Here is a 15,531-nt window from a genome sequence, read left to right as displayed (position 1 = left end):
GGGAAGGGAAGGTACACAAGATTCAATGATACAAAGTAACGCCACTGGAAACCAGGAAGTTCAGAAGCACCAAGTGATTCCCGGCAGCACTATTTAAACAATCACGTGAGCGCATAGTGATCACGTGAACACGCTAGCAGCATGCCGGAGGCGGGGCAATGAAGAAATGACAGGACGCCAGCGTTGCCAAGCCAACTTCCATGCGCCTGGTAATCCTCATCTTGTCAATCTGGAAAAATGAATACCCTTCATTTGAATGATAGACGTAACTTGATGGCCGTGGGCCAACCGTCTTATGCACCGAATTATAGAAATATAAACTGCTATGCTTGACCAACGAGCGGCCCTTTTAAATGTAGCAAGAATCGCCATTTTGCTTGTTAACCATTGCTCATTGCTTTCTGTCTAAAAACTGCTTTGCAGCTTGCAATTCTTGCGGATTCTGCTTACTCTGCTCAACTGTTAACATTGTTGTCTGACTATGAAAGGACAAGGTCGCGGGACTGAAGAGTTTGTTGAAACTCCTCATGAGTAGCCCAGAGAGCAATGCCCACGCTCCCTCTCTGTAGCCTTGGGAGAGAGCTGCAGGGCATTTAATCACTTCACAGCTGCCAGCCAGTCTCGTACAATGGTAGAATATGTTATAATAAAACAGCTAAAGGCTTGAATTATGCTCTTCCTACGGCCCCCCTTCGCAAAACCCTTTAGAACGTGTCGGCTCCCAGGACACGAATAGTACCTCATAGATAGCAAAGCTTGGAATGTGGCTCTTCCCCCGTGTGCAGCTTGCTTCCAAGAACAGAACCACCGTGTTCTGTTCAACAACTAAAAGATGCCTCCGCACTTTCTAATTGCACATTGTTACTAGAATAGACATCGAAAGTGTCATAAACGTCATACTCGTCGGATATGTCCATCGTCATCCCGAGTTCAAAGGAACTTAATAAAGAGGGGTGTTAAACATCACATTGCTGATTGTATGATATGCATTTTGTATATATGTAACTGATGTACGTAATTCGCTCTCTTGCGTCCCTCGAGGTCTAGGAAACTCATGTCGCGGGGCGTGAGATCAGAATTGGCCAATTGATACTATTTTTTGCTTGCAATAAACCCTAGCATTGGGAATTTGAACCTCGTGTCTGGCGTATCTTTTCGTGTATTGTTATTGCCTTGTTTCCATAGCACGAGGGACTCCTAGGGGCCCCTTTCAAGATGGCGCCCGAATAGGGACCCTCCCCCACCTGCCCCATCGTATATGTTGTAACGGAGTAAAGGCGGAAGAACGGCGAGGACGTGACGGTCGAGCCGGGATCAAGAAGTGTACGGGGCGCCCTGTAGAAGTGAGGAGAGATTCCTTCCGCAGATCTGCACACATCTGATCCCTGATCGACGTACCGGGCCAGAGGGCAAAGGAGGCGAGGGTCCCGAGACGAGGCAGAAGCCAGAGAAGCGCAGACACGACGTTGGGAGAGGTTACGTTAGGACAGGCGACTTGTTTTATCAGGTGAGTCATTCCCCGATTCAAAGAGAAACCTGATTTTTGGTAGAGTGTTGATTTTGCAAATTCAAACGTCCAGGTAAAAGTTAGCTAACCAAAGGGGAAGTTTAAAGAAATATGCCTGGAGTACTGTCCACTTTAGCGGGGCTTTTCAGCTGCGTTAGACAGTCCTTGGAATATGGCCAAAGTGCACCGCTTGGGGGAACGCCGGCTCATGATATGTATGCAAAATATGGTGTGGGTGCGATAATATTTTGTGAAATTTGGCATAGGCAAACTAGAAAGCAACCCGACCATCAGTGGCTGATTAATGGTAGTTTTGAGATTGGGAGGATAGATAACCTAGAAAGGGTGCTAATTAGAAAGAAAGCGCGACCTGCAACTTTTGAGACTGTCAAAGATTGGAGGAGGAAAGCAATGGTCCGACTTAGGAGTAGAGAGAAGCATGCGCGTAGGCACAAAACGAATCTTGAGGTAGCAGAAGAAAAGGAAGAGAAGGAGTGGACGACAAGTGTAAGACGGGAAGGGAGACGTGACCAGATGAACATAGAAAGAATATACCCGCAGCGGGAACTACACACAGCAGACAAATTAATGGAACATTTGTTAACTAACACGGGTCGAGGCCCAAAACCAGAATCGAAACCAAACACGCCAGCAGTGACTACGCAGGCCCAACCAGTAGCTCTCATACCCCCTCCCGTAGCCCACGCACTTCCCCTCACGCAAGCGTTAACCCAAGCCCCACCCACAGCGCGAGCACTCCCACAAGTGCAGACCGCGGACACACAATTGCCCAGCATCCAGGAAGGCCCTTCACAGATGCCACCTGTGTCACTTGTCCCATCTGCACCTCCCGCTCCAGAGACAGATTCAGCACCATCCGCCCCTCCCGAAGTCGAAATTGAGACCGGGGAGGCGAGAGGAGGGGCTGAAGGAACAGGATTTGGACGGGTAACTCGAAGCGCGATCAGCAAAGAAAGAAAGATTGAATTACGGCAAGATGCAGAAATGTACATAGAAGGAAATGATGAGACGGCAGCATTGGCCTCATTGCATGGGTACCGAAGAAGCAACGAGAGACAGCAGGTGCAGGAGGCGTTACCAGTGCGATATACCGGACCGGGGCACTCGCTGGAGCCTGGAAGCTGGGTCCTGATTAAAAACTTTGAACGGAAGACAGCATTAGCACCCAGGTGGCGCGGCCCCTACCAAGTACTGTTGGCTACGCAAACGGCCATCCGAGTAGACGGGTGGAAGGCATGGATCCATGCAACACATGCAAAAAGATTCCAAGGACTGCTGACAACTTCCGACGACCAGAGAAAGGAAACGGTCTCGGAAACGAAAGAAACGTTTGCCGGTCCAATGCCACAGCATCAGCCTGAGCGAGAAGTGAAAGTTGAAACAAAGCTCAAGCGAGAAGTGAAACTCGAAACAGAGCCTGAGGAGGCTGCCAGTAAGGGGAAAGGGCAAAAAGTGCCCCAACGGTGCTCAACAGAAACAACATCACTGCCAAGCGACACAAACCCTGCATGGCAAACACGAGCAGAAACAACACGTGTACCCCTTTGCCGCCCACCAGTTTCTGCAAATGCACCAAAGCCAAAGAAAGAAACTACATTATTGCCATGGCGCTCATCACTACCCATCATTGTGCCACAGGCTGACTCTGAGCCTAATACTGGAAATGCAACGGCACTATTCACGGATCATACAATACCAGGAGTGAATCGGTATAATTTGCGGCCCGACAGGCAAAGTGATCCACAGATCTTTGGTGCTTTTCATTTTGCCTTTGGTTCCACTCACGGACGGAGTAGGAGCCAGGGGCGTAGAGGAGAGAAGTGTGAGAATTGTGCAAGTCGGACAATTCAAGACTCACGGCTCCTCGGTGCGCTTATAAAAGTACATGTGTCAGGAGCCAGAGCAGGACAAGCTGGACGCACATAAGTACTAAGGCTGATAGAGTACATGTGTCCTAAGCCAGAGCGGGACAAGCTGGATGCACATAGTACTCTATCAATAAAGAACTGTTCGGGAATCGTCTGAGCAGTGGGAGAAAGAACAACTAATCTTGCTCGGAGTGGATAAATGATCTAGGCTGTGAAAAGGCTGGCAGAATTGAACTGTGACATTTTTCGTTGAACTTTTCTGGCATCAGGAACGAGAGACATTTGCGATGAACTTTGCCAGCAAGAAGAAGGACGATGAAGAACAACTCAAGACCGGTTTCAGCCTGCTCCTGCACCCCTGCTGAAAAGATAATAGATTTAGAGACTGTAAATTTAGGGAAAAAGCATGGTAAAAGGAATAAGGTACTGATTTGGACATTGGTCCTGTGTTTCTTAAGTATGATAGTACCAACAATAACAGCTATTACATTATGGTTCCTGGAGTAGGTACACCCATTAGAAACACATTTGACAAAAGCAGCTACTGAAAGCACGGTTCATGTAATCACTGGTACTTTGCCCCCAATGGAAGAGAGACATAGAGAAGGATACGGCAACAATACATTGTTGCTCATCATGAACATGACCCATGCGATTTTAAAGAAAAAAGATTGCTGGGTTTGCGCCCATTTACCACAGCACGGTGGGAAAGGGATAGGCTGGCATGTAGAACCGTTGCCATTGATTTATTCATGTGAGGTAACATTAAGTGCAATGTTCTTTGGGAAATGGAACAAGAGTAATACGGGTCAGCTAGATGAGACCAATATGAATGAATTTGAGGAAGTGATCATGAGACCTGTGGGTTGTTCCATATTCCAAAAAGCTTGCGTGTTTGCACTAGAACCCATGAGAAAGAATACAAGAAAGATAACAAGACTAGATAGATTACATAGGCAAAATAGACCAACCCCGCCAGCAGAAAAACATCAGTAATGACATTTCGAATGAGGGATGAATGGAACAAAGATGCTGTGCCCCCTGCCTATACAGTGGATCACAGCCCCAAAACTGCTCCCCTATGTCTACAGAAGAAGGGTTCCTATAAAGTAGGAACGTTTAGCAACTGCCTGAACACAGTGGTTTTAAAACACGAAATAGAACCCGTGTACGTAGGAGACCCTGTTTACTTTATATGTGGAGAAAAAGCATATCCATGGTTACCTAGGAACTGGGGAGGTACATGCTACCTAGGTCTACTGTTTCCAGGGGTGTTCCTCTTGGAGACAGCAGAAGTAGCCAAACGAACAAAAGGTAGAACTCAAAGGAGTAGCGAGGATGGAATTATAGCAATGGATATAGCCAAATCATTTATACCGTTCTTGTCCCAAATAGAAAATTCTTACAATATAAGAAAACTGTCTGGTATATTACAAAAAACAATAGATTCCACAATGGATATTTTATTGAATATGACGTTAGAAGAAAAAGGAATAAGACTAATGGCACTTAAAAACAGGATGGCTCTCGATATAATATTAGTTGATCGTGGGGGAGTTTGCAAACTCGTAAAAACTGCATGCTGTGTGTGTATAGATGACTACTCCCCTACGATATTTAAAGCGATCCGGAAATTACATGTCATAAGTTCCACACTCTCTACTGAAGAAGGGGGTTGGGGGATAGGATCCTGGTTTTGGGGATTATTGCGGTCTTGGGGGTGGAAGTTAATTTCGATACTAATGATGGTACTTGGGATATTCATAACATGCTGCTGTTGCATACAATGCTTACCAATAGTCTGCACTGAAATAACTGATGGATGTACTAAGGGATGTATGCACATGGTGTCGAGAGGAAAACAAACGCATGGCCGAAATAACAGAGACACTGAGGAAACAAAAACAGTAAAACAATTCATGGCGATAGACATTAATGATGAAGATGGTTCAGACATAGATACCCCAGACTTATCCTCATTGGAAGAGGATACAATGAATAAATAAGACGTTTGGCATACAGCCAAAAGGAGGGTTTGTCAATCTGGAAAAATGAATACCCTTCATTTGAATGATAGACGTAACTTGATAGCCGTGGGCCAACCGTCTTATGCACCGAATTATAGAAATATAAACTGCTATGCTTGACCAACGAGCGGCCATTTTAAATGTAGCAAGAATCGCCATTTTGCTTGTTAACCATTGCTCATTGCTTTCTGTCTAAAAACTGCTTTGCAGCTTGCAATTCTTGCGGATTCTGCTTACTCTGCTCAACTGTTAACATTGTTGTCTGAATATGAAAGGACAAGGTCGCGGGACTGAAGAGTTTGTTGAAACTCCTCATGAGTAGCCCAGAGAGGAATGCCCACGCTCCCTCTCTGTAGCCTTGGGAGAGACCTGCAGGGCATTTAATCACTTCACAGCTGCCAGCCAGTCTCGTACGATGGTAGAATATGTTAGAATAAAACAGCTAAAGGCTTGAATTATGCTCTTCCTACGGCCCCCCTTCGCAAAACCCTTTAGAACGTGTCAGCTCCCAGGACACGAATAGTACCTCATAGATAGCAAAGCTTGGAATGTGGCTCTTCCCCCGTGTGCAGCTTGCTTCCAAGAACAGAACCACCGTGTTCTGTTCAACAACTAAAAGATGCCTCCGCACTTTCTAATTGCACATTGTTACTAGAATAGACATCGAAAGTGTCATAATCGTCATACTCGTCGGATATGTCCATCGTCATCCCGAGTTCAAAGGAACTTAATAAAGAGGGGTGTTAAACATGACATTGCTGATTGTATGATATGCATTTTGTATATATGTAACTGATGTACGTAATTCGCTCTCTTGCGTCCCTCGAGGTCTAGGAAACTCACGTCGCGGGGCGTGAGATCAGAATTGGCCAATTGATACTATTTTATGCTTGCAATAAACCCTAGCATTGGGAATTTGAACCTCGTGTCTGGAGCATCTTTTCGTGTATGGTTATTGCCTTGTTTCCATAGCACGAGGGACCCCTAGAGGCCCCTTTCAGTCTTAAAGGGCCAGAACTTGTCGGAGCACGACTTCTCTTGCGAACAACAAAGGGGTCCACAAATCTTCTTGAGCCTGAAGCTTTATTCATGACAGATTCCTCCCTCAAAGGGGCCCTCACCCTACGAGAAGCCCAGAACTGCGAAACCAGGGCCGGGGCATGGACGTTCACAGCGGGTTCCCAAGTGCGGTCTTCCGGACCTTATCCCTTCCAGTCTATGAGAGAGAACCGCCTACCACCACGGACCTTGGTGTCCAACACTTTACTAACCTCATACTCATCCGTGCCCCGAACCCAAACGGGTAATGGCCGAGAGGGCAGTCGGGCATCAGGATGACAAGGTGTCAGCAATGAAAAACGTGGAACACAGGGTGTATTTTCCAAGCGGCCTAAAGGGTCAAGCGGACGGCCGCAGCATTAATAACCTGTTGCACTACATATGGCCCCACAAACCGCGGCAACAAGGGCTTCCGTCCAGGAAGATGCAGATTCCAGGTTGATAGCCACACCGCATACCAGGACGGTAAACCGGAGCAGGCATGCGCTTAGCATCAGCAATGGCCTTGGTGCGCAGGCGCGCCTCTTGTAGATGTTTTTGCACCTGTGCTCGGATCTCTGACATGTATCTAATGCAGGCCTCTGCGGCCGGGTTACGCACTGGTATCTCTGGAGATAGTGGCAAAGAACAGGGATGCTGGCCATACAATGCGTAGAACAGAGACACTTGGGTAGTGGAATGTAATGAATTGTTGTAGGCGAATTCAGCAAAAGCCAACATAGAGACCCACGTATCCTGGGAGAGGCAGGTCAGATAACTGAGGTATTGCTCCATGGTGGCATTTAGTCACTCGGTCTGCCCATCCGTCTGAGGGTGGTAGGCACTGGAATACCTCCCGTCAATCCCGAGCGAAGAAGTCAAAGCCCTCCAAAAACGAGATGTAAATTGTGGGCAACGATCAGTGACCACAACAGAAGGTAAGCCGAATAACCTGAACACGTGTTTCAAAAACAGGTCGGCTAGTGAATGCTAGGAATGCCACGACACGGTACAAACAGAGCATATTTAGTGAAGTAGTCTATGACCACCCAAATAGTGTCAAAACCATCCACCCGCGGTAACTCTACAACAAATTCCATCGAGATAGCTGCCCAAAGATGATCAGGGATGGGCATTGGTTGTAAGAGGCCGATGGGCTTACCCGAAATCTGTTTACACTGAGCACACACCGCACATGTTGCCAAATACGAGGCCACATCCATATCTAGAGAAGGCCACCAGCACCACCTCTTTAAGAGATCCAGAGTCTTTCTAACACCCGGATGGGCAGCCAAAGACGAATCATGGCACCATTGCATAGCGGTATTCCGGTTGGATGAATCAGGTAAGTAGATCTTTCCCAGTTTATAGGGTATTGAATGCACTATTTCGAGTCCCAGCGTGTTTATTTCAGAAGGCGAGTCCTTAACCCAGTTCTTCAGAGTTTCCCTCAAAGATGGCTGCAAGGTACATCCACACACCACGTGAGTGGGCAAAATCGGGACCCCATCAAGACTACCGGGACCAGAGGGACCGTGCAGGCGGGAAAGGGCATCCGCCTTAGAATTCTGGGAACCAGGGCGGTAAGTGATGGTAAAGTTAAATGCCGAAAAGGACTCATGCCATCGAGCATGACGTGCGGTCATGCATTTCACTGACTGGAGAGCCAGGAGGTTTCTATGATCCGTAAAGACCTGGACCGGCTCTGAAGTGCCTAATAGATGGTGCCGCCAAACCAAAAAGGCGTCTCTGACCGCCAACAGCTCTCTCTCTCTGTTATAGTGTAATTACGCTCATAAGAGGTGAGCTTCCTGGAATGATAAGCCACAGGATGTAGACCACCAGAGTCTGAACAATACTGGGATAATACAGCCCCAATCGCCACCTCAGAAGCATCAGCTTCAACCACAAACGGTGAGGTTGGATCCGGATGTTGAAGTACAGGGGTGGTCGTGAAAGCAGTCTTCAAAGCCTCAAAGGCGTTCTGTGACTCCTCATTCTAAAGAAATGAGCGCTTCGAACTGGTGAGAGCAGTAAGAGGGCTGACAATTGCAGAGAAGTCCTGGACGAAGCGCCGATAAAAATTGGCAAATCCAAGGAACGATTGCAAGGTCTTTAAGTTAACAGGTGTTGGCCAATCCAACACCGCGGCTACTTTAGCTCGGCTCATTTCCACCCCCTTATTGATGATGTTGTAGTCTAGGAACTCTGCCTCGTTTACGTGGAAAACGCACTTCTCCAATTTAGCATAAAGGAGGTTTTCCCGAAGCCGTTGCAGTACAGCCGAAACATGGTCAACATGCGTAGAATAAGACGGTGAATAGATCAGGATATCATCAAGATACACAATCAAGTAGCGATCCATCATATCGTGGAATATTTCATTAACAAAGTACTGAAATGTGGCTGGGGCATTGCAAAGGCCAAAGGGCATGACCCTATATTCAAAGAGACCATACTTGGTCTTGAAGGCGGTTTTCCACTCATCCCCCTCACGTATTCTCACCAAATTATAGGCCCCTCTTAGATCAAGTTTGGTGAAAATCTTAGCTGAACCTAGTTAATCCAGCAAAACAGAAATCAGCGGAATGGGGTACTGATTCCTAATAGTGATGGAATTCAAAGCGCGATAATCGATACACGGGTGGAGATCTCCCTCCCGCTTGGGCACAAAGAACAAGGGGGAGGCCGCCGGGGATCGTGAGGGGCATATGAAACCAGATCTGTCAATGTAGGACTTCAAAACCTGATCTTCCTTAGGAGTCAATGAATATATGCGCCCGGAGGGGATTTTAGCCCCCGGAATTAACTCAATAGGGCAGTCATATGGTCTGTGTGGTGGCAAAACATCAGCACCCCCTTCATCAAAGACATCCTGGTAGTCCACATACTCGTCAGGAAGCTGTGTTTTACCTACCGCACCTACAACAGAAGCCGTGTCCAAAAGCGCACAACTTATTGTTACGGACTCCTGATTTATCACTTGGCAGTTCTTAGCACAGAATTCTGAAGGAAAGCACACCACCCCGGACTGCCAATCCACCACTGGGTTATGCAACTGTAACCAGGGAAGGCCAAGGATAAATCCGAACTGGGGGGCGGCTATCAGGTCGAATGTGATAGTTTCGGTATGCCCGTCTTCCGTCTTCAAAATCAAGATGGCAGTGCTTTCCGTTACCATGCCAGACAATAGGGATGAACCATCGACCGCCTTCACGATCTCCGGACATGATTTCAGGACAACTGGTAACCCCAGTCTTCTAGCCAGCGCATCATCCACATAGTTACCTGTCGCCCCAGAATCCAGAACCACCGTAACCATTCCTCACCGTCCTCAGCGGAAAGAGCCACGACACACCATAGTGAACCTGACCGTTAGAGTCTCGAGAAACACCACCCGACAACTGGACTCCAATTATCGTTGGGCTTTCGCGTTTCCCTGTTCCTTGTTGAGTTTCTTGGGGCATGAGCGGAGCAAGTGATTAGAAGCCCCACAGTAGAAACAGAGTCCATTCTTTCTCCGGTGTTCCCTTGTCTCAGGTGATATTGGCCCCCGAACGGCTCCAATCTGCATAGGTTCTACCGTACTGGGAGCAGAGACATGAACAGAGGAAGAGGTGGGTTGGACTAGTCTCTTCTCCCCTCTCCTTTCTGCCTGTCGGGAGTCAACCTGTAAGACAAGGTCCAATAACTCGGGAAAGGCTGTAGGTATCACTGGGACAGTAGCTAGCGTGTCCTTTAGGGGATCGGAAAGTCCCTTATAAAACAGGGAGGCTTTCTTGTCCTCTGGCCAACCAGTTTCTGCTATAAGCTGGTTAAACTTAGCTACGTAAGTCAGGAGGGGTGTATTCCCTTGTTGTAATCCAAGCAATTCCAAATCGGTGGCCTGTGTGGCATACCGCGTGTCAAATACACGACTCATTGCCTCTATTAATGCGTCACAATTGTATAACAAATGACTCCCTTCCTCAAGCAAGGGATTAGCCCAAGCTGCTGCAGTACCACCCAAGTGTGACAACAAAAAGGCCGCTTTTGTTGTGGAGTCTGGAAATGAAGCAGGCCTGCAAAGAAAATGCAACCCACACTGGTTTAGGAAAGTCCTATAAGATTTTGGATCCCCCATAAACCGCTCCGGTGGAGCCAATGGAAATTGGGCCGTCATATATATCGGGCCCGCCTCCTGCTGCGGCTGAGACAAACCGGAACCCGAGGGCATCGCAGGAGGGGGTATCAAAGCACCACCGGGTTGTAAACCAGCTTGAAGCTGATCAATACGCCTTTCAGTGGCGGAGTGGGCAGCAGCCATATCAGTACGTAATTCAGCCACAAGCTGGAGAATAGCTGTCAAGGAATCGTTGGCATCCATTATTAATGGCTTCTGAATCTGTCAGGGGAATATTGCCCTCGTAGTGTAGCCGAAGAATTCTTCTGACTATTATACCCCGCTGGCTGAAAGTGAACAACCAGTGCGATCTAGTAGCCAAAAGATAGTATGCCAAACGAAGACCAGGATGACTGCAGTACTCAGGATAAGGTGCGATGACACAGGAGTATAGGTAGACTGGAAGCGACTTTGAGTTAAACACTGTCAAACCCAAAGAAATGAACCAGCCAATCTACCAGTTTACCCCATGAAGGAAGCTGTACTGGAGCAGTTGAGGCAATGATGATTCGAGGGTCCGTAGAGGAATGCAGAGAATCCAAACAGAAACTACCCCAACGGAACGAGGACGCCTAAGCAGGACTCACTGGCAGTCTTAAGTTCAAAGTCCACACAAAGTTTCAAATCCAAAAGGAAGATCCAGAACCAAAATCCAAAGTATCCGTAAACCAAGGCAGTTCAAAGGCAGTCCGTAGCAATCCAGAAGGCAAACAAACGTAGGCTAGTTCGAAATCCGTGGACGTTCCGAGGTCAGAGCAGTACAATGAATAGATCAAACAAAGTTCAAACACCAAGGAGGCAGGAGACAGGCAATATCCAGGGACAGTCCGAAATCCGATACACAGGAAGGCAGTTCCAAGATGGGCGGGGAAAGGGAGGGAAGGTACACAAGATTCAATGATACAAAGTAATGCCACTGGAAACCAGGAAGTTCAGAAGCACTGAGTGATTCCCGGCGGCGCTATTTAAATAATCACGTGAGTGCATAGTGATCACGTGAACACGCTAGCAGCACGCCGGAGGCGGGGCAATGAAGAAATGAGAGGACGCCAGCGTTGCCAAGCCAACTTCCATGCGCCTGGTAATTCTCGTCTTAAAGGGCCAGAACCTGTCGGAGCACGGCTTCTCTTGCGAACAACAAAGGGGGCCACAAATCTTCTTGAGCCTGAAGCTTTATTCATGACACCCGGAGCCAGTGGAGAGATTTTAGGGCTGCAGAGATGCGGTCCCTGAGCTTGAGGCCAAGGATAAGGCTTGCAGTTGTGAGAAACCAGAAGGTGTCTCATCCACTAGTGCCCAGGGAACTGTCATCCAGGAGGCCAGGACACAGCCATCGCTTTTGGATTGAGTTCCTGGGGGTGGACCAGTGCGGGAGGATCACCTGGGTAAGGGGTCTTCGGGGAGCAGGACACCGGATGGTGAGATGCGGTATCCCCTTCCTCGTAACACCTTTACCTCATCCTATCAGGTAGGATATTTAGGAACTCTACCCCCCCATCCCCCATTTCACAACACAAACACTTTCTCACGGACAGCCCGCTATAGGGGAAAACAGACTAACACTTGAGCCGTGTACCTGACATGTCGCAAGACGAGGTCAGGCAATTATCGACAATCATTCACACCTGACTTCCATTAGACATCCCCACATGAATAAAAGGCAGGGCATGAGAACACGCTCTGAGTGAGGCAAAGCTCACGAGGGAAAAGCAGTTTCGAGATGGCAGCTGAACAGGAGGGGAAAGAAGGCAAAACAGAAGGGGATAGCTAGGAGTGAAATTTGATTTGATTTATTTATTTATAGAGCGCTTTACACCAAGGCGCTGTACAATGGAACAACATAATACAAGATAACAACAAGATAACAGTGCGAGCAAAATGACATCATGAATCATTCGACAAAACAGTGCAAGGAGCGATTAACTGAAGGTGGGGGGCAAGGGGAATGGGATTAGGTGTGGGGGGGTGGAGATGAGTTGGACGAGGGAAATGGATGGGAGAGAGAGAAAGAGGAGGAGAGGGAAGAGAGAATATCAAAGGGAAGGGAGGGGGTGGGAGGTGAGGGTAAGTAGCGAGGGCAGTGTTACGAAGTTCGTTGGTCGTGTAGAGTATGAACAACCCCTCTGTCCCCAAGAAACACCCTGATGATAATAGATATATTGTCAGTGTGAATATTAAGGCCACAGGTGGAAGTCCGGAAAACCAGGACGTGGGAACAGCCGGAAGAACCCCTTGAGCGCTGTAAGGCAAGGTACAGTGGTTAAGTAAAGAAACAGGGCCCGAATGCCTCCGTGTGCATAAACCCAAAATACCAGAATACCTGTGAAGTCTTGGGTCAAGGCGTGGGTCTCCTAGCTGTAGCTGGAACGAGCTGTAGGGTAGAACAGGCAACCACCTATTTGCAGGACCGAGGTCCTAGCCAGTGAAGGGTTAAACAAGAGCAATCCGTGGAGCAAGCGAGAGTCGTAATAGGCAAAATCCAAAAGTACTTTAAGCAAGAGCAATCCGTGGAGCAAGCTAGGGTCAGTAACAGGCAAATCCAAGAGTACTTGAAGGGTTAATCAAGAGCAATCCGTGGAGCAAGCGAGGGTCAGTAACAGGCAAATCCAAGAGTACTTGAAGGGTTAATCAAGAGCAATCCGTGGAGCAAGCGTGGGTCGGTAACAGGCAAAATCCAAAAGTACTTGATGGGTTGAGCAAGAGCAATCCGTGGAGCAAGCGAGGGTCAGTAACAGGCAAATCCAAGAGTACTTGAAGGGTTAATCAAGAGCAATCCGTGGAGCAAGCGTGGGTCGGTAACAGGCAAATCCAAAAGTACTTGATGGGTTAAGCAAGAGTAATCCGTGGAGCAAGCGAGGGTCAGTAACAGGGAAATCCTTGACCGAAGAGAGAACGTCACGTGATCCAAAACGAAACAGCTGTGAAGCAACGCCTTCGGTTCGCAGACTCCTTTTATCCTTGGAAGGGACGCACGTAGAGTCACGTGTAATGCGAACCGAAAGCGTTGCAATGCTGCTAGGCAACCAAAGTCACGTGATCCGTGTAGCGCCGGGAGGCGCCGGTCTCCGCAAGGGATGTGAGTTCCTGAAATGACGGAACCTCCAGTTGATCTGCCACCGCCGTAAAGGGCGATAAACACCCGCTCCCCCAAACATGCCATGCCGTGCCCTGATGTGTGCGACGTGAGTGGGGAGCATAATGCACGAGTGTCGGGGAGTGCGGGAATGGATAGACAAGGAGGGGTGAGCGGAAAGGTGTGTCCGTGGTCTAGGAAGCGGTGTGACAGAATCCCCCCTCAAAGGCCCACGACCCCGTGGGCTAGTAGGATTGTCCCTATGAAACCGAGAAACCAGAAGCGGAGCCCGGACATCCCGGGAGAGAACCCAAGAGCGATCCTCGGGACCATAGCCCAGCCAGTCCACCAGGTATTGAAGCCGACCCCGATGGAAACGGGACCCAAGGATGGCACTGACCTCATAAACATCCTGGGAAGCCACCGAGACAGGAGCGGGCGGGACCAGGACACGGGTAGGAGCAAGGTAAGGTTTCAGGAGAGAAGTATGGAAGACCGGGTGAATCCTCCAAGAAAGGGGAACCGAAAGCTTGAGAGCCACGGGATTCAAGACCCTGGAGATCCTATAAGGGCCCACAAAACGAGGCAACAACTTGCGACATCCAGGGATCCGCAAATGCCTGGTCGAAAGCCACACCCGGTCGCCCACCTGATACTCCGGGGCTGCAGCCATTTGCGGTCAGCCTTTGTCTTCATAACTGTTTGGGCCTCACGGAGATGGACCAAGGTCTGGGCATGGACACCGGCCAGATCACGAACACAGGCATTAGCAGCGGGAGTAGTAGAGGGGAAATCAGGAAGCGGAAGGGCATGTGGGTGCTGCCCGTATAGAGCATAAAAGGGCGAGAAACCAGTGGTCGAATGCCGGGAGTTATTATACGCAAATTCAGCAATATATAGCAGTTTGGCCCAGGAGTCCTGGTACTGGAGGGACAAACACCGCAAGTACTGCTCCAGAGCCTGATTCACCCGCTCGGTCTGCCCGTCCCTTTCGGGGTGATAAGCCGAAGAGAAGCGAGCATCGATCCCCAGAAGTTTGGTGAGAGCGCGCCAGAAACAGGACGTGAATTGTGACCCACGGTCTGATATGATGACCTGCGGTAAACCAAAGAGGCAGAAGACAGATCTGAAGAACAAGCGAGCCAGGGTTGGAGCAGATGGTATACCAGTACAGGGGATAAAGCGGGCCATTTTGGTGTACGAATCGACAATAACCCATATGGTATCGTAGCCCTGTTTACGGGGTAGGTCAGTGATGAGATCCATCGAGACGGTGTGCCATGGTCTGGGAGGTACGGGTAGCGGTAAGAGTAGCCCTAAAGGCCGTCCTTTGCGTGGTTTGCATTGGGCACATATGGAACAAGTGTTAACATAATGTTCAACATCTTTTCTCATGGACGGCCACCAGCACCAGAGTTGCAACAGGTCCAGAGTACGCTGTTGCCCGGGATGGCCGTTTACAGCAGCATTGTGTGACCATGTTAACGTCTGGTTGCGTACGTCACACGTAGGAAGGAACAATTTGTCGTGGATAAAAGGTAACCCCTCGTGAAGGGCAATGTCCCATTCGTTGAGTGCCTGAGGATTCTGGGAAACCCAACGCCTGATGTCAGTAAGCATGGTGGGGGATGGAGTACAAGTACAGATGACATGGCCCTCTCCTAGCAGTGTGTCGGGGTACACGGACAAGGACTCCCCTCCGGGAGAACGGGATAAGGCATCAGCCTTGCCATGAATGCGACCTGGTCTGTGTTTGACCACAAAATCAAACGCGGCAAAAAACAAATGCCAACGCACCTGTCTGCTGTTTGCACATTTTAGAGAGGCCAGGTCCT

Source organism: Ambystoma mexicanum, chromosome 1q, assembly GCF_040938575.1.
Source record: "Ambystoma mexicanum isolate Mex_15411 chromosome 1q, UKY_AmexF1_1, whole genome shotgun sequence".
In the NCBI taxonomy this organism is placed as follows: domain Eukaryota; kingdom Metazoa; phylum Chordata; class Amphibia; order Caudata; family Ambystomatidae; genus Ambystoma; species Ambystoma mexicanum.
This window is presented reverse-complemented; position numbering follows the sequence as displayed.